Source organism: Rhinolophus hipposideros (genome assembly GCF_964194185.1).
Source record: "Rhinolophus hipposideros genome assembly, chromosome: 6".
In the NCBI taxonomy this organism is placed as follows: Eukaryota; Metazoa; Chordata; class Mammalia; order Chiroptera; family Rhinolophidae; genus Rhinolophus; species Rhinolophus hipposideros.
The window spans coordinates 63,991,997-64,013,463 of record NC_138052.1 but is presented as its reverse complement, the minus strand read 5'-3'; the positions used below and the strand labels follow the sequence as shown (position 1 = coordinate 64,013,463).

The window sequence follows — 21,467 nt, the reverse complement described above, 5'->3', positions numbered from 1 at the left end:
CATATTTTCTACTACAAAATATGAGCACTTCTATAGAATAGTCCTAAGGATTCATTGTTTACTATTGATCCTAAGTTGAACCTCGCAAGACTTCTGTTATGTGCTGATCCTCTCTTGCTCAGTTCAGACTTTCAATAGGCAGGAATGAAGTTTTTTGATAGCAATAAGAATTTTTATTTTCTTTTGCCAGAGTTAAAGCAATTGTCAAAAATGTCAGTAAGGTATAATTAACTTATTTTGACAGTGCAAATGGTACAAACGACAAAACATTTATCAAATTAATGGGCATCAGTGGAAATTAATGCAATTTTTGGCAGTATGTTGTAATAAATGCAAATGTTCTTGATTGAATTTTCATAAAAGTCAACAATAAAAATGTTTGCTAGTCTCTAAAAAAGCTGGAAAGAAGGGACAGCTATAAATAGTAATACAAGATGTCTCTAGATGGAAAGTTAAAAAGGAATATGTAATTTATTTTTAAAATAATAAATTTCTTTAATTTGCTTAGAAACTAGAATGTAGCTTCTGACACCTACAAAATTATAAAGCAGTTTATGTAAAAATATAAGTCTTATTTAGCAATTATAGAATATTATTTTGAGAAATATTTCTATGTGATATTATTTTCATAGGATTTGAAATAATTTATGGGTATGCAAATGGTATTTAAACAGATTCTTAAATTTTATACAAAATTAAGGATAAAAATGTATAAACAAAACCATTGAAGTTGATAATAATATGTGAGGTTTTTTTTACAGTTTTCTATTTAGCTACTAAGTAGCATTTGTAACTAGATTTATGGCTAATATGCAATCAAAAAAGTTGCTTATCCTTTATAATATGTACTACTATTTATTCTTTTTAAAATTGATTTCCTTTAACAATATTTCTAATGGTATATTTTTATAAAAAGTAAATCTTGATGAAATTGAAAAAAAATTAGGCAGATGTTTTACTTATAGATACTTCAAATCTCTGAGAATTTGGAAATAATAACAGGATTCATTCCTCTTTTACATTTTACATTTTTACCTTAATGTTTTTCAACATGTAAATAAAACTTTTCATGTGCTAGATGCCTGGAATTATCATGGGCAATTATACATGGAAAAACATTAGTTCTGTTATGGTATGTATAGCTGTTCCAGAGTGTCCAGGAGAGATATTAATAGGTGTTCCTTGAAAAGAACAGTTGATGGTCAAGACATTTGGGAAGAACCCAGATAAATAAATGAATTTTTCACCTAGGACTCCTCACAGCTGTTGTGTGCACTACGAAATTTTTTGAGGTATGCATTGTTTTATTGATATTTTTTACTTTTTGCTATGGAGAATTTCTTTCTTTTTTAGAATTAAGTCCCAATTTTTATTTTTTTATGTTTTTTTATTATTTTTTTAAATATTTCAATTAGATGGAGTATTACATAGCCATAAAGAGGAAAGAAATCTTATCATTTGCAACAACATGGATGGATCTAGAGAACATTATGTTAAGTGAAATAAGTCAGAAAGAGAAAGACAAGTACCATATGATCTCACTTATATGTGGAATCTAAAGAAAAGAATATGTGAATGAACAAATCAGAAATAGTTTTGGGGACACAAAGAAAAAACCGAGAGTTGTTAGATGGGTGGGGGGGGGTTGGGGATAAGGGGAAAGGTGAAGGGATTAGGAAGCAGCTGGTAACCACAAGATGGCCTCAGGGTTTTTTGAAAATTAATTTGGGGAACGTATTCAATAATGTTGTAAAGATTTTGTTGGGTATCCGATGGACATGCGTTCTATTTGGGAGACCACCTCAGGGATACTGTGGATGCCTGATCATGGCATTGTACACCAGAAGCTAAACATTAATGAATGCCAACTATAATTTTATATATATAATGTGATGGCTCAGTGTGAGGTCGGAGGGATAGTGGATGGGGGGAGGGGGGTCACAGTGTGAGGGATATAAATGATGAAAGTCTAAGTATTACCTTGTCTTGTACACCTGAAACTAATAAATTAAAAAAAAATAAAAAAATATTTCAATTAGAGTTGACACACAATATTATATTAGTTGCAGGTGTACAACGATGATTAGACATTTAGATAACTTACAAAGTGTTCACCCCAATAAATCTAGTACTAAAATAAATGCACAAACAAAATGGAAACAAACTCATAGATACAGAGAACACTTTAGGGTTCCTAGATGGGAGAGGTCTGGGGGGTAGGATAAAAAAGGGGAGGGAATAAAGATGTACAAATTGCCATTTATAACAGTCACAAGAATATAAAGTACAGCATAAGGAATATAGTCAATAAAAGTATAATGAGAATTTCTAATTAACACAAAACACATGCAAATGTAGGTTAGATAGTACAATGAACTCACATGTACTAATCACTCAAACTCAGTAACATCAGCCCATGGCTAACCTAGCCGTATTCCCACCCTCATCCTCTTTTTCCACCTTCAAAATATGTGGAAATAAATGCCAGAAATTGCATTATTTCATTTACAAATACTTTAACCTGCATCTCTAAAAAAAAATCAATCCTTTTTTAACAATATTACTATGCCATTACATCACATAAAATAATTATGAATACATCTTTATAATGCATAGCTTTTATCAAACTTATTTGATGAATAATACATTTTTTGTGGCAAGTTTTACAGTGCTTGTATTCCCAAGAATGCACTTTAGAATATGCGGATCCACAGGAAAATATTAAAAGTAATAAAAAATATTAGAAAATGAAGTTCTGAAGCTAATAATACATATTTTATATTTTAAATGAAATCAAACTTAAATTCTATATTTTCATTATAAACAAAAACTATATCTTGACAGTATTATAAGCCACTACCTGGCGCATTTAATTTTTCTATAGCCTAAAACATTTCTAGATTTTGTAAAGATCTCTTTCATTCAGGAAGTATCTTTTGTACTGTGCTTAAAATAACTTTATATTTGTTTTGCAAATTAATTCATTTGGAAAAGAGTCTTCAAAACTTTAATAGTCTACGAACATTTTCTCCATTGAAACTTCCATCATTGGATTCACAGGAAAATCAAATTTCTCCCTGAGAATCGTGTCCCTGAAACAAATAACCCTTTAAGTTGATTTGTGTCAATATGCAAGTATATGTACATTTATAAAATTTTACCAATAAATATAATAATGGAGTTTACCACTCTCCCAACATTACCCATATTGCATATCAGTCTGTCCATTTTCAAAGAGTTTGGGGGGGAAGGTTAAATTTTTTCAAAAAAAATTTCATATTTGAGTTTAGTTTCAAACAGATAATCTCTGATCTTCAATGTCAATGCTTTTAATTGACATTATGTATTTTCTATCTTACCACATTATTGAATGTGGGAAGAAAAGGGAATTTGTTTTTAAATACATGCAAATGAAAACTATTTAGACACTCAGTGTTATTCCAGGTCTTCTAGTTTGACATCAGGTTTATCTAGTTAATCCCAAAGAAAAACTTTTAAGGTAAAAGCAAAATTTAAAAATGCATGTTTGTTGAAGTTCAAATTTAAGACAGGAACTAAGATATCAATTGAAGCTTCCAATTCCTAATTAAACACTGTTTGCGTAGTTTATAATGCCTTTTGAATTTAATTTAGATGTCTTTATTTTCATTGATGATCTTATTAAAAGACAATGTATACCCTTCTTTAGACATAATTTAAATAATAGTTATGTTCCTCAATACTTCCAAGCTTCCTGAAAAAAGTATTTTCATTTTTCTGAATTTTAGAACACAAACTTTGGAAAAAGCAAAAGGAACCCCCTGGAGACTCAGTATGCCATGTCCTCCTTAATTTCCGTTTCACATACTCAAAACTCCCCAAGGAGATCAAACAGGAACTGTGTGACTCACTGTCCTACAAATTTGCTGTGTGCTCTCAGCTACTTTAATGTCACAGTCACTTCCTTTGTTAGACAAACTTCATGAACTCTCCCACCAGAGGGAAGTACCGATCCTGTTAACACTCTCATTTTTTCCTTATGTCATTAACACTAGAGGTTAAACACCTTTAGCAATGCCCCGCCACACTATTTTTTTACTCTGAGCCTTCTTTAAAGTTATTAATACAATAACACACATTCCCGCTTACAAATATGGAACTATGCTTTAAAGAAAGCCTAAATCTTCAATATGCTCTCTTATTTTTAATATTATTTGAAAGAAAGAGACTCCAGTAAGGACCCACAGAGGTTGATTTACAAAACAAGACTACGTGTGGTGGAGTAGACTGTGAGGAAATTAAGCAGAGCTGTGAATTCCATGGTCCTCATAAACACACAATGGCTTCCCATACCAGGAAACCAAAGAATTTGCCGGTTCATCTTAATCCGCTTTACTTTCTGGTTGTGTCTGATTTGGGTCTCTATTCTGCCCAGCTCCTTTAATGAGAATCGAGGAATTAGTCCTAAATTAAGATGTTTGGATCTCTGTTTCAAGGCAATGTGTCAAGATCCCTGTCTGATAAGCTAAACGGGCCACTTAATGTTATTCTCACCTTCATCATTCCAAGATTGGGTTTAGATTTAGGTCTTTCTCTTCACTTGCAGAAAGGTTCAGAGAACACAATTTTATAAAACCACAAATCTAGGGCATTTAGGGATTTTCATTGTTAATATTAAACTTTCCTTGTGAAAGTTTTAAAATAGCAGATGTTTTACATCTTTTAACATTTGCAACATTTTCTTGAAAAAACATATATTCCATGTGTTGTAATGAAAAAAAAAGTGAAGTTCAGCTATTTTGTTTTTCTTCATCTGGTATGTGTACTTTCTGATTGTGTTGTTTTTCTAAGAGTCTGGTCATGCTTCAGAAACACAGCTACATATTTTTCCAATGCAAATGTACTTAATTTCATAAGTTGTGAGGGAAAAAAAACCATGCTGTTAATTATTTTGTCTTTTATCATATAGAAAACAAAATATTTTTATGACATTCTGTCCCGATTTTCAAAATGGTTTTCAGTGGCTTCTAATTAAAATATATTTCATAAGATTATTTAAAGAGAAACTAAAAACATTTACAGAGTCCCTGCTATATGCATTCCACTGCCCTAGGCTTTACGAAAGTGAACATATCAACCTAGGTCTCTGCTAAAATGGAACTTAGATTTCCATTGTCTGATAAAAATAAATAATCAGTTCAGAGGCCAAAGACAAAGTTTCTCTAGTGCTAAATTCTAAAAGAAATATTTAGTGTAGATCTTTTTATGTCATTGCCAGAAAACATAGAGGAGTAGCTTCAACAGTGATTTTTATAAAATATGCTAAGAAGCTCATCATATGGCTGGGAATTTATTAAATCAATTTTTGGTAACATTTTAGAGCACAGCATTAAAATATGTATAACTCGATGATAGTGTTTATATGGCAGACTAAAGTAATGAGTTGCATTTTCGTGTATTTCCAAACTGGAAAAAAATAACACAGAATACTGAGGGAAATGGCTGTAAGGGAGAGTTTATCTTCCTCATGTATCTACAGGTTCAACAGGAACTGGGTAACAGAACAGTCAGAAAGCCTGAGTAAAGATTTAAAAAAATATGTTAGGTTATAGTATGTATTTGGGGAAAAGAAATTTCCCATTTTTGTTAGCTGTTAATAAGTAAAGTGAGCCCTGCGTCATCTCCATCCTTGGGAGAAAGCCAGGCTCTCCCCGCCTCTGAATCTAGGTACAGGCATGCAGGGAGGCCATATGTCTACCTATTGTACATTACACTGTGGCTGTTCATCATTTTTTGTAACATTTAGGGAGTATTAATTTTTATGTTCTCTTTAGAAACATCTTCTTATCTTTAAGCAATGATTTCGATATTAATCTCAGGCCTGAAATACGGAAGAAAGATATCAGAAATATAGATTTAAACCAAATTATATCCATCCGATTATTATTCCATCAACCCATTTTTCTACAATAAGAGGAAACTGACATCTTGAAAGGGTGTCTAGTTTAAGTGAATTGTCATAATAACTTGTTCTCTGTAGAAACCACTGCAATTCCCAAAGGCTTTTCACATGTATAGTCTCCTTCAGTCTTGACAACAGAAATGTGAGGGAGATACATGCATTTGACAAGTGAGAAGTGGAGGTTCAGAGAGATTAAGCAAAAAAGCTATATGATAGAGCTAAGGTGTAAGCCATCATTGCTATTTCCAGATTCCAGCAAAGTGTGAACAGTGAGGGATCAGAGGAAAAGTGTCACTACCTAACATTCTTAGATGCTTTGGGATTCACTCTACACCTTGGGAGTTCCAGACTCAAAAATGTTTCACCATGATGAGATGCTCCAAAGAGTTACTCTTCTCTTTGAACTTATGTCTATAACTTACAAGCATCTTATAAGAACTATATTATTTGGTTTTAATACTCTCCCGTTCTGTTTCCTAGTTCCCCACATAAACAAGAGAATGTGATTCTTTGCAGTTTTACAAAGATCCATTCACATTCCCTGATTTGCTCTAATGTCAATCCAATAAAACAGGGTTACGAATACTAGAGGAAATAAAATTGAGGCTAAAAGAAGCTAAGTGGTTGACCCGGAACTGGACGCAGTATTTTGACATATTGACCATCCACCCATGCAAATGAGGCACTTGTTTGATTTATCTACTATTTGCCTTGATTGTTCTTCCACTATACACATACATAGACATGAATATCAAGTGATTATATACCATATTTATAACATGAATTAATTCAGTCATGTGGCAAAAATATGCATTTAAAATGGAGGCTTTTTCCATTTGCTCACGAGCCCAAGGAGCACTTCACTGGAAAGCATGTTATGTCTAGGCCAATAATTTGATCTGTAGGAAATAAATAAATAGCAGCAAATGCAGGCAGCAGCTTGTAGCACAAATATTGGCATCAACAGTGAAATAAATAAAAATGTTTGCCCGGGCTATTACAGTGCCACTAGACTAGGAGAATATTTAAGCTCAGGCAATGAATTAAGATGTCAAGATTTTCTCAAGATTTCTGAGGGAAAGTGTCTCAATTCAAGTATTTTCCCCTCTGGGATTACATTAGAGTGCTGCAAAATTCATAAAGCTTTCTATGAACTCTAACTCACAATTTTTCCTGCTCTCTTGAACTTCTGTGCTTTCATTGCTTTCTCCATAAAATCATGTAGCTAGTCATCTGTACTATTATGTTATGTTCGTGGTTATAGATAAACACAGAAATAGTATTTGCAATACAGATGAAGGTTTTCTACTGAAGAGTTGCCTTGGGCCTGGTAGACACTCTGGAAAACTTTGTGTTTTATGCCCCAGTTCATAAATGCATCCTACATCATTTATGTGCACTTCTTCCTATTGAAATTGCTCCTTTCTGAAACAAATTGTTCACCTTGAGATGTTACTTATCTACCTTTCTCTTCCATAAAGCTGTGGCAGCCCGTGGTTAAACCCACTAAAAATCAGATAGGGCTGAGTTTAAACATTGGCCATGCTTTTACTGATTGTTTAACTTTGAGCTAATTAGTTGACCTTTCTGAGCCTCTGTTTCTTCATCTATTCAATGGAGATAAGCCTACTTTCATAGGGGTGAAGTTTGAGTTAAAAGACATTATGTAAGGCATTAGCAAGCAACTAGCAAGCTAGCTATTTTATTACTTTCCTTTTGGTCTGACAATGGGATATTTATTTTATGGGAAATATAACAGATTGTATGGGATATAGTCTGTTCATATGACATGTTTAAGCGTTTTTATACATATATTATCATTTATGAACTCATACAATTATAAGAGGTTTATTTTTTCCTACATAAACTGTATAATAACTTATTGCAAGAGTCTTTAATTGACTTAAATCATTTTTGAAGAAATATTTGTTGAGCACCTACCATTTATAAGTCTTTAGCACATTTATGTCTAAATGTTCACATGGCCAATTTTCAGTTTTCTTCCAGTCAATATAATTTTATATATGGTATACTTTGATCACTTTAAAATAATATGATCACCAAATTATTACGCCATGAGATTCAAATAGAATTTTAATGAGAGGACATAACATTTGACAGAACTGCTTGATATTGGTTATACTTCTTTTCTATTTGACCTTTAAAATTAGTCATTTATACCCCAGGGTATATGCTTGAAGGGCCTACACATTCATTACTTAAGAGAAACCTATGTAAAGAGTGACCATACTGATGGGAGGTGTCAAACAAAAGTAACAGGAATGTGGTATATGTAAGAATTTATTTCAGTTTTTGTAAAAAATTATTTGCACTCAGAAAAGTTAATGTTTACACATCGTCAGTCATCACTCACACACACCTTAAAGAGGCATGAATCAGAACAAATGTTTTCAACAAAAATTGATCATCAAGGAAACAGAAGTCTACTAAGCATAGGAGGCAGAGAAAAGGTGTTTGAGCTCAAACATATACATATCACTAGAGAAAGTCACATAATTTTCCACCTTCATTTACCTTTTTCACCTAAAGCATGTCGTTTGCGGTCCTAGGAAAAGTAGTATAAGTATGGGTAGAATGTGTGAAACTCAAAGAAGAGTAGGATATGTCCAAATGCTCTGTATAATTTCAAGACACACTGTTTTCCATAAAACTAATAAATAGAATCCAACCTGTTTCAAAAAACTAAAATATCCAGAGCATTTTTGATTTGCTCCTGCTGTTAATTAGTCTGACATGCCCCAAACATTATCATGAACATTGAAAATTCAGTTTTCATATCTTGATTATTTGAAACTGTGTACAAATGTAATCAACTAAAAATATTTTTAAATATCTGCGAAACTAAAAATCTATCAGAAAAATTGCATTTCTAAACACTGTTACCTATTTCATGGGTCATAACTTATTCCCTTTAGTTTCTGTTTGCTCATGAACACACGAAAAATGCTCAGACTTTAGTTTGAACTCAAATGTCATCAGGAGAAACCTAACTTAGGAGCCAAAGTCCAGGCACAGCAATGTTTGGAAATCAGTTCAAAGGCTCGAGGGAAGTGGTGGTCCAGTGACATAAAAATAGCAATGAGGACCAAGGAGGACAGCGCTCAACTCCATTTCTGAGTCCTGAGATATAGGGGAGGAGGGTGGAGAACACAGCTGAAGAGATAGGTGTTATCAGGGGAAGTTAATGCTTCGGTATGCAAGAAAAGAGATGAGAATTTCAGTGAAGCGTCTGTGAAGAGAGGGGAATGTACTGATTATAGAGCACAGTTCCAGGTGAGTTCTGGTGTGCGGTTGAAAACTGAGGACAGAGAGATGTGTTTAGTAAAGGGCAGAGAACCAATATTGTCGATATGATAATTCGGTGGAGATGAACAACTGGGACAGGACAGGGTGAGAAATAGATATTGACCAAATTCATGATAAAAGTTCTTGGATGTGTAGGCTCAGAAACATACATCCTCAACACACCAAGAGTAATCTGTTACTCAGCAGTGAACTCAAATTAAGCAAATTCACTGTCTGTGTATTGGTTTGCAATGAGGAAGAGTTACCTAGAGGACTTGGATCCTCTGACCAGTGCATTCTCATCTTAGAGTTGAATTCTCTGAGAAGCTAAGTTACACTGAGTTCACTTAGTGAGCCTGAATATGGCGTATTTTCTTTAGTTGTTTAGAGCATCAAGCTAAGATAACATGATGGAAATGTCCCCAAAATAGGGACACTCCTGCCCTCAATTGAGTATAGATAAGAGGTGCCTTTGGCCAGGACCTCCTCTCCCCTGGTCAGAGCCTCCACTTACAAGATTGGCCTGTGTGACTCTCCTTTGTTGAATTTCCATTCCTGGGTAGTTCTTGTCCAATCTACCTGTTTTCCCAGATATAGTAAATTTAATCATGGTAAAGGTGAGGCCTGCTGTCCCAGATGCCATATTATTATGACTCTCAGGCACTCTAGGGCTCTGGAAAAGCACAGGCAATCCTATTCTCCTTATTTCTGAGTTCCTCTGGGGTCTCATTCAATAACTGTCAAGAAATGACATTATTAGTACAGAGCACTAACATTAACTATGTTGGATGGGTAGTACAGAATATTAATATTAACTATATTAGTACAGAATACTAATATTAACTATACTAATATTAACTATATTGGATGAAAACTGCAAACATTTTTACACAAAGTTCACTTTGAAGTTCATTCTTTAACATATAATCCAATAAGAGTTTGACCAGTAACAGAGAAAAATGAACAAATCTTGGAAAGCAAGTTTAATATTTTTGGTATGTACTAAGGTAATTCTTAGTATTTATGCTAGTGAATATCCTTTATGGTGACATTGTTAATGTTTCATTTCATAGTGTCTCATTCCATACAGAATGAGATGGAAGGTTCTGCAGAGTTGTGAATGCACTATCAATGTTTGATAGTATTGAATAATATTTCTATTAAATTATGCCCAATGAAACAAATTCACTGCTTTTAATCTTCTCAAACATTTTCTAAGATTTAAAGTTGTTTGTATCATATATCAGAAAGTCCTCCCCCAAGAATATTTTATTTAAAGAATTCATTTAATAGTGGAGATAAATGTCTGCTTAACTAAGAAAAGGTTAAATAAATTTTAAAATATCATTCAGAAAATGAAGCACCCAAACAAGCCCCATTTGTCCTCCAGAAATTAAGCATTCCAGAAAGATGATGTTATTAGTCTACAGAGTTTAAACCAACAAGCAATTAGTGTTTTGTCAGGCAGTCCATATCCAAATTCACTTCTGCAGATTGACTGTTCATGTATTGTCACAATTATTCCATAAATCTTGCACCAGGCGTTTTTCTTCCTATTTTTTTTTCTGTTACTTAAAGAGCCCCAGGGAAGCTGAAGGTTCCCGGTTGCTTGCAATAATCTCTGAGCAAATCCCAATCCTACCCCCAAACCCCTAGTCACTCACTCTTCCCCACTGCTGGCATATATGCCTTTGTTTCTGATTTTCAATGAAATGTCACTATGGAACCATGAGGAAGAGAAATAGGCAATCCAGAGAAAACCATCATAAGGTAGTTTTAATAAAGTGTGTACATTGTCTTCTATGTAGAACATATACGAGAATAATACCCTGTTAACAATGATAGGTGACCATTAACTGTCATTTATCTAAGTAGATTATCAGGACTATATTCTAACATTCAAGCCAGCTTCTTTCTGCAATTTAGCATGGTTCTCAACTGTTTACCTTAGCCGTGAATTGGTATGTGCTTAGAAAACACATCTAATCCTAACATTATCCTCAGAAAATCATTGTTATCTTCATTATAATCACAATTATCAACATTATCATCATAATATCAGAAAAACAATACCACTGGAATAAAATCACTTAGTTCCTTCCAAAATCAACTTGAAATTATATGTGTTATCTTTGTTTTGAGTTCTCTACGAGACTGTTCTCCAATCATACGAGTAGTCATACTTATTTCTTAATTTCATTTGAATTTCAGAGGCAATGTCTTACAAATAGCATTTTGTAGGAGAAACAGCCTGGAATAGGAATGTAGAAACTTTTGACTTAGTCTCGTCTCTATTCTAAGCTAATTCATTGGAATTTAAGTAGGTGTTTAGTCTCAAAGAACCTATGTTTTCTGATCAGTAAAATTTGTAAAAAAGATTAGATTATAATAACATCTTTCTAGATGTAGGATTCTTTAACCAAGAATATAACTTTAGTTCATAAATCATGAACTTGAAAGAACGTGGTAGACCATTACCTATGGCAGTGATTCTCAATGGGAGCAATATTTGGCAAAGTCTGGAGACATTTTTGATTGTCTGGGAGACAGGGGGTACTACTTTCATCTAGTACATGAAGGCCTGGGCTGCCACTAAACATCCTACAATGCACATTGACAGGTCCCCACAACAAAGAATTAGCCAGTTGAAATGCCAGTAATGCCAGGATTTGGATATCCTATTTTGTGGTGTTAGAAATTAGGAAATTCTGTATGTATATTATAAGTGTTCTAGAAATTATAAAGTCCAGAGCTGGTCTCCCTAACCATTTCTCAATTTTATTGTACCCTCAAAGAAGATATAGTCTCAGATGGAGAACCATTGGCTTAGGCCAAGTTTTTTGTTTCTTTGTTTATTTGTTTTCATCTCACTACTTCAATATCTTTCCCTCCTTCTTTCCTTCTCTCCCTCCATCCTTCCCTTCCTCTCTCCTTTTTAAAATAATGGTGTCCCATGAATAGAAATGTCCTTTAAGTTTTCACAAATAAGAAGGAATATCTGTTTCTGAAAAAGCTTATCAAAGTGATAAAAATTCTTATAACTAAAAAGGAAGATACACTCTTAGTTGTCATAAGTTATTAAGAAAATTCTCGTAGGCATAATTGTATCTCCTATTCAGCCTTCCTAATAAGTATTCTAATAACTTTGGACCCTGCTTTGTTTCTGTTCAAAGCTGTGTCATCTTTTTGTTCATATTAGTTACTCCTTCCACATTTTGACTAAAATGCTGCACCAAACACTGCCTGTTTGAAAGATTTTTAATGATGTTCTTTGAGGAGAGCAACAGCAACCATTTCAAAGGTTCTTTTTATTATGTGGCACTTCCAGAGTATAAATCTTTGTATATCGGATTCATAGGAATATATTTTAAACGAACTGGCTAAATCCTATTAAAGTGTCCAACATTAATTCTTAAGACTGAAATTGTGTTCATCATGAAAAAAATGCTTGATACAGAATTTGAACTCAAGTATTTACGAAAACGTCCTAGTTCAAACAGAAGGGGAACCCAAAGATATCTGTTAAATGGCAGCTTAGTGCTCACTGGATTGTGCCACATTCCTTAAGGAAGGACACCAATGTGCCATACTGTTTAGTGGCACCCAGGCACAGATCCTCCTTGGAACAGGGAATAAACCTGGCTGCATCGGTTTGCTGTCATACCTAGTGAAATAAAGTTATTGGTTTTGTAACAAGGACATGAGGATATTTGTTTAAAAAGACAACTTGAAAAAATAGCAAAGACAACAGGAAATGATAAATGAGCCCGTCTTGGCTACAATAATTACTTTAGTATTGAAACAAATGAATAAGTTTCACAGCAATGCTATTTTCTGTCTTGGATTATACTACTATCTGTTCATACAGTATGTAGATCAGTTGCCTTTCTACTGGCACAAAAACAATATCAAAGTAGGTGGCATTGGTAAATAAACCATCTGAGAGATCTGTGTTAATTTTTGAGAGACTTATGATGTCCTTTTTGGAAACAGACTATCTCTGAAAGGTGAGACAATTTTTTTTCATCTACACTAGTTTTATGCCAAAAGTTAGTCTTTGAAGTAAATATTTCCGATATACACAAATGAAATAACATACGAGTATCTATAATCCATGTATTAAATGTTATTCTGTGTATGGTTTGTTAATTACCTACTGAATTGTTTTAATTTTATGGAAAACACCGAACAGGTTATCAAAAGACCTAAATTCTAAACCTAGCTGCTCAATTTACAAATGCTACATAATCTTGAAAAGTTTCCTAACCTCTCTGAGAATCTTTAAAATGAGTATTATATCTTTTCTGTCTTTTTCACATTTTGGAAATGGAAACACTTTGTGAGATGTGACTCACTGTTCAATTATAAGGAATTATTATTGTTCTAAATTTAGAATCGGCCTAAATTTAGATGCTTCATATTCTAACATGTTTTCCATGTTGTCATCAAAATTTTGAATATTTTCCAGATTGAAATAATTATTAATTTAGATAGCATAACTTAATCTAATTTTAACAAAATTCAAACTGAAGATTTTAGCTTCTTGATTTTCATTTTGCTGTTTCCATGTATGGGTATATTACTTGGAGCATATAAAAAAAAATAGATGATAAGACTGTTGGACTCACACTCTTCCCTTGACTAGGCATAAAGCTTCAAATTCATGGCCCCAGTAGTTCTCTTCCCTGCTGGTTGGCTTAAGTCTTATTCAAGCTCCATTTTTTAAGAGCACAAGAGCTATTTGGGGCAACCATTCATATTGCTACAATGAATTCTTTTTCCCCTCAACATGTTCCTAAGTAATGGAAGAGTTTATTGTACTCAAGATATATAAAATGTTTTGGTATTTGAGTAAAAATTGTATTAGTCTAAGGTAGTATTACTTGGCCGTGTTAAGGAAACTCTAGTACAGAATGTAGCAGCATACCAATGAAAATTATGAGTTAAAAATATTAAGAGTTTATTCCAGATAAGACATGCTCCACATTCCCACATTTTGGTGATGAGTTTGGCCCACTCAGAATTTTAATCAATAAATACAAACATAAATATTCTTGCTTCCAGCAAAGAAGGGATTTTAAATTGTAACTCTTGTTTTCTCCCTGGGTTAACAGAAAATAAAGAAATAAATAATCTAGTCACTTGTGTTCATGAAGATTAAATTCTCAACACTCCCCCTCATAGAAATGAGCCTCGGTTCTATACTTAAATTTCTTTGAAGAAATAGAATGCCTGTTTTCTTGATCACCTAGTTAATAACACTCAATATACACAAGAAAATGCTTTCTTTTAATGAACAAAGTTGTTTTTCATTGGGACATGGTTTTCATGGTTGCCCTTTGCCCCTTTAAAGGGAAAAAGAAAGGAACTTTTGTAGTTTACCTTCATAGCTTATGTTTACCTTTACTTACCATAATATTTTTAGTAGATGGGCTACTCAGAGTTTAGCAGAATGCATCTACAAACTATTATTAGACTTTGTATTTAATTTTGAACCTTGAAATAACGCAGTTCATTCACTGCTCTACGTGACATTTTAAAACCTTAAGAAAACAGTATTATTCTTGGAAAAGAAAATCCCTTTCTCACTAAATTTGACATTTAGAAACAATGTGGAATAGATTTGAATCAGAAAATTGTCTCTGAAAACATGAAATGAATAAAAACATTAGAAAAATGATCTCACCTCTTATTTCCTGCCTTGGTCTTATACTGTTTCTTTTGAGTTGTGCATATTCACCCAAACACTGTGTGTGGATCCATCCCAAAGCCACAGTTCGCTTCACTTCTGTGAGAGCCCAGGCTTAGTGCACCGCATACTTCAGGTCTGTGCATGGCTCCTGTGCCCTGGGGTAGAGCCCTGTTAATCAGAAGAAGCCTGTTATAGTCATCCTACCAGGCACTGCCATCTCATCTGTCAAGGTCACTTGCGTATTTTTACTACTGTTTCTTCACCTCCAAAAGGAAAAGGGTGCCTTCATGTGAATAAAGCTTTCCTGCCTTACCCTTCAGGCAGAATTCTTACATTCCCTGAGGTGACAAAGGTCCCTATCCCTTTCTGCCCCTAGGAACAACAACAACAACAAAAGACTAAGAGGCATCATTAATCATGCAAACTGTCTACTTCAACAGTGCCAAGAAAACGATCAGTCCCATACCAACCATCAATATTCCTGACACCTGTCTAAAAACTCAGGTCATGCATATCCATCTGCCTTTAGAGAAGTGTCAATGTACAAACATCCCTTCGCTATTTTTAGGGTCACGTTAAAATTATTCATCACCGGCCTCTCAGTTCATTCAATTTGTCATATTATCCTGATCTACCAATGTCTGTTATTGGTCATTCCCCTTTTGCATTGCGTTTTTAGAGCATCGGGGGTAAGATGTTTTTGAAATTGTCATACTGTGTTTCCCTGAAAATAAGACATAGCCGGACAATCAGCTCTCATGCGTCTTTTAGAGCAAAAATTAGTGTAAGACCCGGTTTTATTTTACTGTAATATAAGACCGGGTCTTATATTAATTTTTGCTCCAAAAGACGCATGACAGCTGATTGTCCTGTTAGGTCTTATTTTTGGGGAAACAGGGTATATGTAAGAGACAGTGCAATCCTCCTAGAGGCCAGCATTCTCACCAAGAAATTACTGTGCTCAATGGGCCCTCATGTTTAATGGAAAATGCAATGTTTGGGATGACTGTGTCTACTGCAAGGTCCACTTCAAACTAATTGCTGGTAAATGAATTCCGGTTTCTGGTGACTTTCATTATAAAAGCCACAATATGTCTGTCTCGGGAAATGGTTACAAGAGGTTAAAAATACACCTTATAAATGAAACAAATGTTTTTAAAATTAAAAGGTTAAAGAAAAGTTGTTCCCATAAAACTTTCAATTCCCAAATGCCAAGCAATATTGTGTCCTGGCAAAATTAAAAATTAAATAGAAATTTTGATGCAAAAATATAACTTAGCATCAAAAACTTAAACCGATGGTATCAGTTTGTTTATTAGTATTATTCTTAGTATAAAAGTCATAATTCTTAAAGCTATCTGATGGTCATTAAAATTTTTCACTGGTCTCAAATCATTTTAATATTTTTATTTTACATCTAATGTAATTTTAAAACTAGTATAGCTCTTTCTCTGCCTCCTTGCCTTTTTCCCCCTTTTACCTGTTTCCATTATCTTCTGCTAACACCTGTGAAATGGGTTACTGTATCTTTGAATTATAGGCATTTCCAGGCAGGTCACAAAAGCTTAGAATTGGGACCTAATGCAACCTTGATTCCAGTCACTGTTGTGCATTAATCCCCTGGGAGAACTGTGTTAGATCCTGCATTTGACCACAATCTCCCTGAGCCTTAATTTTCTTATCTGTAAATTGTAGGTCTCGGGTAGATGATCTCAATGTCTGTTCCAGACAATAGTCTCATCCATTACTCTCCACTGTGATGGCATATAAAGCCACAGACTAAACTGCTCCATCTGTGAATCTGATGACTTTCCCCAGAATTTGCAGAACTATGTTAAAATCCTGAAAATGATTAGCAAATTCATGGAGTATCTCTTCAATGATGTTATAGTCAACATCATTGCCTGAGCTCATCAAAATGGTAAATTCTAAGCTTAGAAAGGTGCCAGTTTTTGGTTAGTTTTTTTTTTCAGACGCTATCAGATGATAAGAGTTTAACTGTGACATCCTTGAAATAAAGTGTCCTGGTTCTTAAGCTGGTGATATCCAGGACTTCCAAGGGGCAGGTTCAGCAAAACAACCTGAGACCCATGAAACCTACTCATGTGGAAGATGGGGTGCGTTAGAGAGATTGTGATTAGTTAGTTATTTGGGTTCAGAGTTTTAATTACTGAGCTTCTTATGAGGTTTGATTAGTCTCTCACTGATACTGGTAATCTTTGTTTTGACTTTTGAGAAATAAGGAAATTCAGAGGCAAACTACAACAAGCCTCTTTCTAACTTTAAATTCAGAGAGTCAAGTTACTTGAATCAGAACTCTTATACTAAATGACGCTTACTCAAATAACTTTTTTTTTATAGCAAATAGAATACAAGGCATAAAGAGTGTTGAAGTAGAAATAAAATAATAGAAAATAGAAAAATAGATTTATTTCTCATTCACTTTGTGTTGTGCATTAAGTACCTATACAACATGCTGTCTTATCTGCTTACAACCTTCCTGCAGAGGAGGCATAATCTATCCTTTCTAGATATGAGGAAACTATAGCTCAGAGATGTTTATGTAATAGAGCAGAGATTCAAGCTGATGGAGTAACTATGACTGGCAATAAGTCAAGTCAGGTGTTACAGAGAAGTTGGTGCTTGCATTGGGTTTCCCTGGTAGAGAAGAGAAAAGAGCATTATAAACATGGGGAACAGCAAAGAGGCTTTGAAGAACAGACATTTTTAGGGAATGGCAAATAGTTTGGGATGACTAAAGCCCGGGATGAGGAATGGAAACAAATGAGCTAAAACAGGATAGTGATGGGGAACTTCAATCAGCCTTTTTCCTTATTTGTGAGAAAAGTTGAAATCTACCCTCTGCTCAATAAAAGGCCATTGATGTATCATAAATGATGTTGTATTTTTTTCTTTTAAAAAAATGAACCCTGGCAGCAAAGTAAAAAATAGGCTAGAGAGAGAACGAACACAGGGCAAGACAAGTTAAGAGAACTTGGTATCAAACCAAACAAAGAACAATGAAGCATGAATGTTGTTGATGGTTGTAGCAGCAAAGAGGAAGAAATAGATTTGGGGTGGATTTAGGAGCTAAAAGTTTACTAAATTTGCTAATTGACTTCAGTTTTTTACCTGTTTTTGTTTGAGGACATTGACATGAAAATGAACATATGGGGCTAGAGTTGTGGGGAGAAGTGGAGATGGAAATACTAATGTGGTAATCCTCAAACAGTGTCTGAGCTTAGGGGTACCAGGGAATGCAAGTAGAGGAAAAAGGAAAACAGGCCAAAAATAAATCCCTGGGAAATAGTGGGACCCATAACAAGGAGCCCTGGAAGCAAATGGAAATTGTTGAAACACTGTTTGCTCCTTTCTTTCCTCCCTCCCTCCTTCTTTCCTTCCCTCCTTCTCTCCCTCCTTCCTTCTCTCCCTCCTTCCCTCCCTAATGGTCATTTCACTTTCACAGTTGTATTTTAAAATGTCCTACCTGTTGCAAAAAATATTCTTGTGTACAGTTATGTCTAAAGCTTACTATTTGTCTTAGGCTTTCTGTGCTTTTAAAGATGTGCATGCCTCATATCTTTCCCTACTAGGACCCTTCATGCCATTCCAGAGGAAGCCTACCTCCCCACTCTAATGTCCACCATGTGACACCTCGTGTATTGTCTCTGCCAATATTATGTTTGATTTTCTTCACAGTATTGAATGAGAACAATTTTATTTATTCATCCGTGTTTTTTGCCTTTCATTTTGCCTTCTTTTGTTACAATGTAACCTTCATGAGAACAGGAACTTTGTCTTATTCCCCACTATAAATTCAGTGCCTGGAAAAAATGTCTTGGCATATAGTAGACACCCAATAATTACTTGTTGAATAAATAAGACGTGTATCACACTAAAAACCAAACTATATGGATTTTAAAAGAAAGTTCCATGTCAAATTAATGCACTTTTGTTTTCTTCTTAAGAAATTTTGACCATAAATTTTTTTTTATTATTTTACAAAACTCTTAGTGAAAAGCCACAAAAACAGAGGTGCCTATTGAGATAGAGATATAGATATATAGATATATAGATATAGATATATACAGTGGGGTAGGCACTACCTGACAGATTGCAGATAACTCCTCCTATTAGGGAAACACAACGCCCACAGGGACTCCATGAAATGACCGGTAAAAATTTCATAAAATAATTTATTAATTTCCTTTTCCTGTGGTGAATTCCATAGTCACAATTGGAAAAGAGCAAATGGCCTATTGTAAAAAGAATACCTGGGCACCTGGTCCATATAAAATGTGTATGTGTGTGTGTGTGTGTGTGTGTGTGTGTGTGTGTGTGTGTATAAATTTTTATCCCTAAAAAGATAGATTTCAGTATAAGGGTTTTATTCTTTATCTCTACTGGGCGTTTAAAAACAGTTTAAGGAAGGATCTGTTTAGAAAATATAATTCTAAACATTGCTTTGGAGGTAATAGCAGAGACTGTTTACTGAAAGGGGAAGAAAGAGACCTTCATATGCAAATGTATGGCATTTGAAAATGTCATATAGCTACATCTACATATAAATAAGTTGCTCTCTGAATTCCAGGGAAGAGAGACTTTGTATAGCATTAGCTGATTTCTATATCAAAATAAACTGATAGAATAGCAGTGAGTCAAGACCTGGAAGAACACAGTTTCACTACCTCTTAATACAGTGGTGGCACTGCATTAAGGTCAAAGACCACCTGACTGAAATGCAAACCAATAAGAAGTCAAATCCCACAATATTTGAATGGTAATAGAAAGGAACCAGCTAGAAGAAAAGGGATTCACAGATTTAAAAAAAAAAGACAACTTTTCATCAAGTATTGACTTCCTTCTAAATATTGGCATCCATGGAAATCAAGGGCCTTGTAATGTTTTCTATACTTAACTTCTATGTCAGAATTGTTTTTTGTTTGTTTGTTTGCTTGTTTGTTTGTTTGTTTTTTATGTGAGGTTCTGAAGGTTTGACTAAAAGAGCAAAGACTTATTTTTTACCTCTTTCCTATTTCATATTTGTTCCATTGCCTTGTATTGGTACAAGATGGTCATTTTGGGACAATTCCTCTGGTAGACCACAGTATGTAAACTACGACATGGGGATAAATAACTCCTCTCTATTAAATGAATTGTCCTTCCAAGAATTGTACCATTCCATAAACCATGTTTTTCCTACATTGTTATGGTACCCCTCGTTTCTGGAGGAGTTAGCATCACCTGCGTAGGCAGTCCATTCCTGGGGACCAGGTGCCCAGGTATTCTTTTTACAATAGACCATTTTTTCCTTTCCAATTTGTGACTATGGAATCACCGCAGGAAAAAAAAATTAATAAATTATTTTACGCAACTTTTACTCGTCATTTCATGGAGTCCCTGTGGGAGTTGTGTTTTCCTTACAGCAGGAGCTATCTGCAAGCTGTCAGGTAGTGCCTACCTCACAATTTTGAGGGACATACCAGAGCCTGCCCTCATCCTTGTAAAGCACATTTATAAAGGAGCTGGAGCTAAGAGAATAAACTTCTAGAATGATAACTGAAGGGAAATACGTGAATTTTATAAAGAAAAAGACATTTTAGTAAGCTTAAGTTATCAATTGGTAAGAAAAGTGGAAAATCCAACAGTCAGAGGAAACCAGAAATGATCTTCAGATGGATAATGTAACTGCTACCTTTTATTGCATATGGCTGAATGCTTGGCAGTTTGCTAGTGCTTCTCTTTAAAATGACCCTTCAATGAAAGAATTATTATCACCGTTGTAAAGATGAAGAAATTTAGGCTCAGAAAGTTGAAGCAATTTCCCCAAGGTCACCAGCTACTGAGAAGCTGAGAATATTTGTAAACTGATATCTTTCTGACCACAAAGTTGGCTGATCTCTTTCCATTACACCAGCCTGCCTCTTGATATATAGAGTAATATGGGAAAAGGTATCAAGATGCAGGTTCACTACATATGAAACTGTACAGTCAGTCTCTTGTGGTGGATATTAAAGGAACCAAAAGCAAATCCCTAATGAGGATTAAAAATACCCTATCAAAAAGGCATGTTCAGAAAACTAAAAAAGGAAAAAGAAGTACAGAAAATTTTGTTGACTTTTTGCTAAAATGTGCTGACATGTGGAGATATTTATGTTTTTCTGAACATCTGGTGGATATTAGAATTTTTTTTCAAAATCTTCTGTTATTAATGATAAAAGGAAGCTGAGTAATTATGATATACTGCCACAATGAATGAACATCATGCATGTTTTTCCCCAATGTATTACAGAATCTCATCATACCATCAAACATAAAGGTTTTTTTTTTTTTTTATAAAAAGGGATATGGATGTTATCTTATTGTAACAAACTTGTTTCCATCAGAACAGACCATGTTGAGTCAGCTACTCTTGTGTCTCATGGGAATACATTTCAAATTATGAGATTTGTGTCATTATTGATTCAAAGTACAAATTATACTTTTAATATTGCCTTGAGTTTGAGAAACGACCTAAACCTGATATGA

The 21,467-nt window shown here is 34.3% G+C and overlaps 1 protein-coding gene across 1 annotated transcript in view; it reads left to right on the top strand.

Annotated features, from left to right (window-relative positions):
• Positions 1-21,467, top strand: part of TMEFF2 (transmembrane protein with EGF like and two follistatin like domains 2) — a 231,445-nt gene that overhangs the window by 183,989 nt on the left and 25,989 nt on the right. The gene's annotated exons all lie outside the window — the stretch shown is intronic.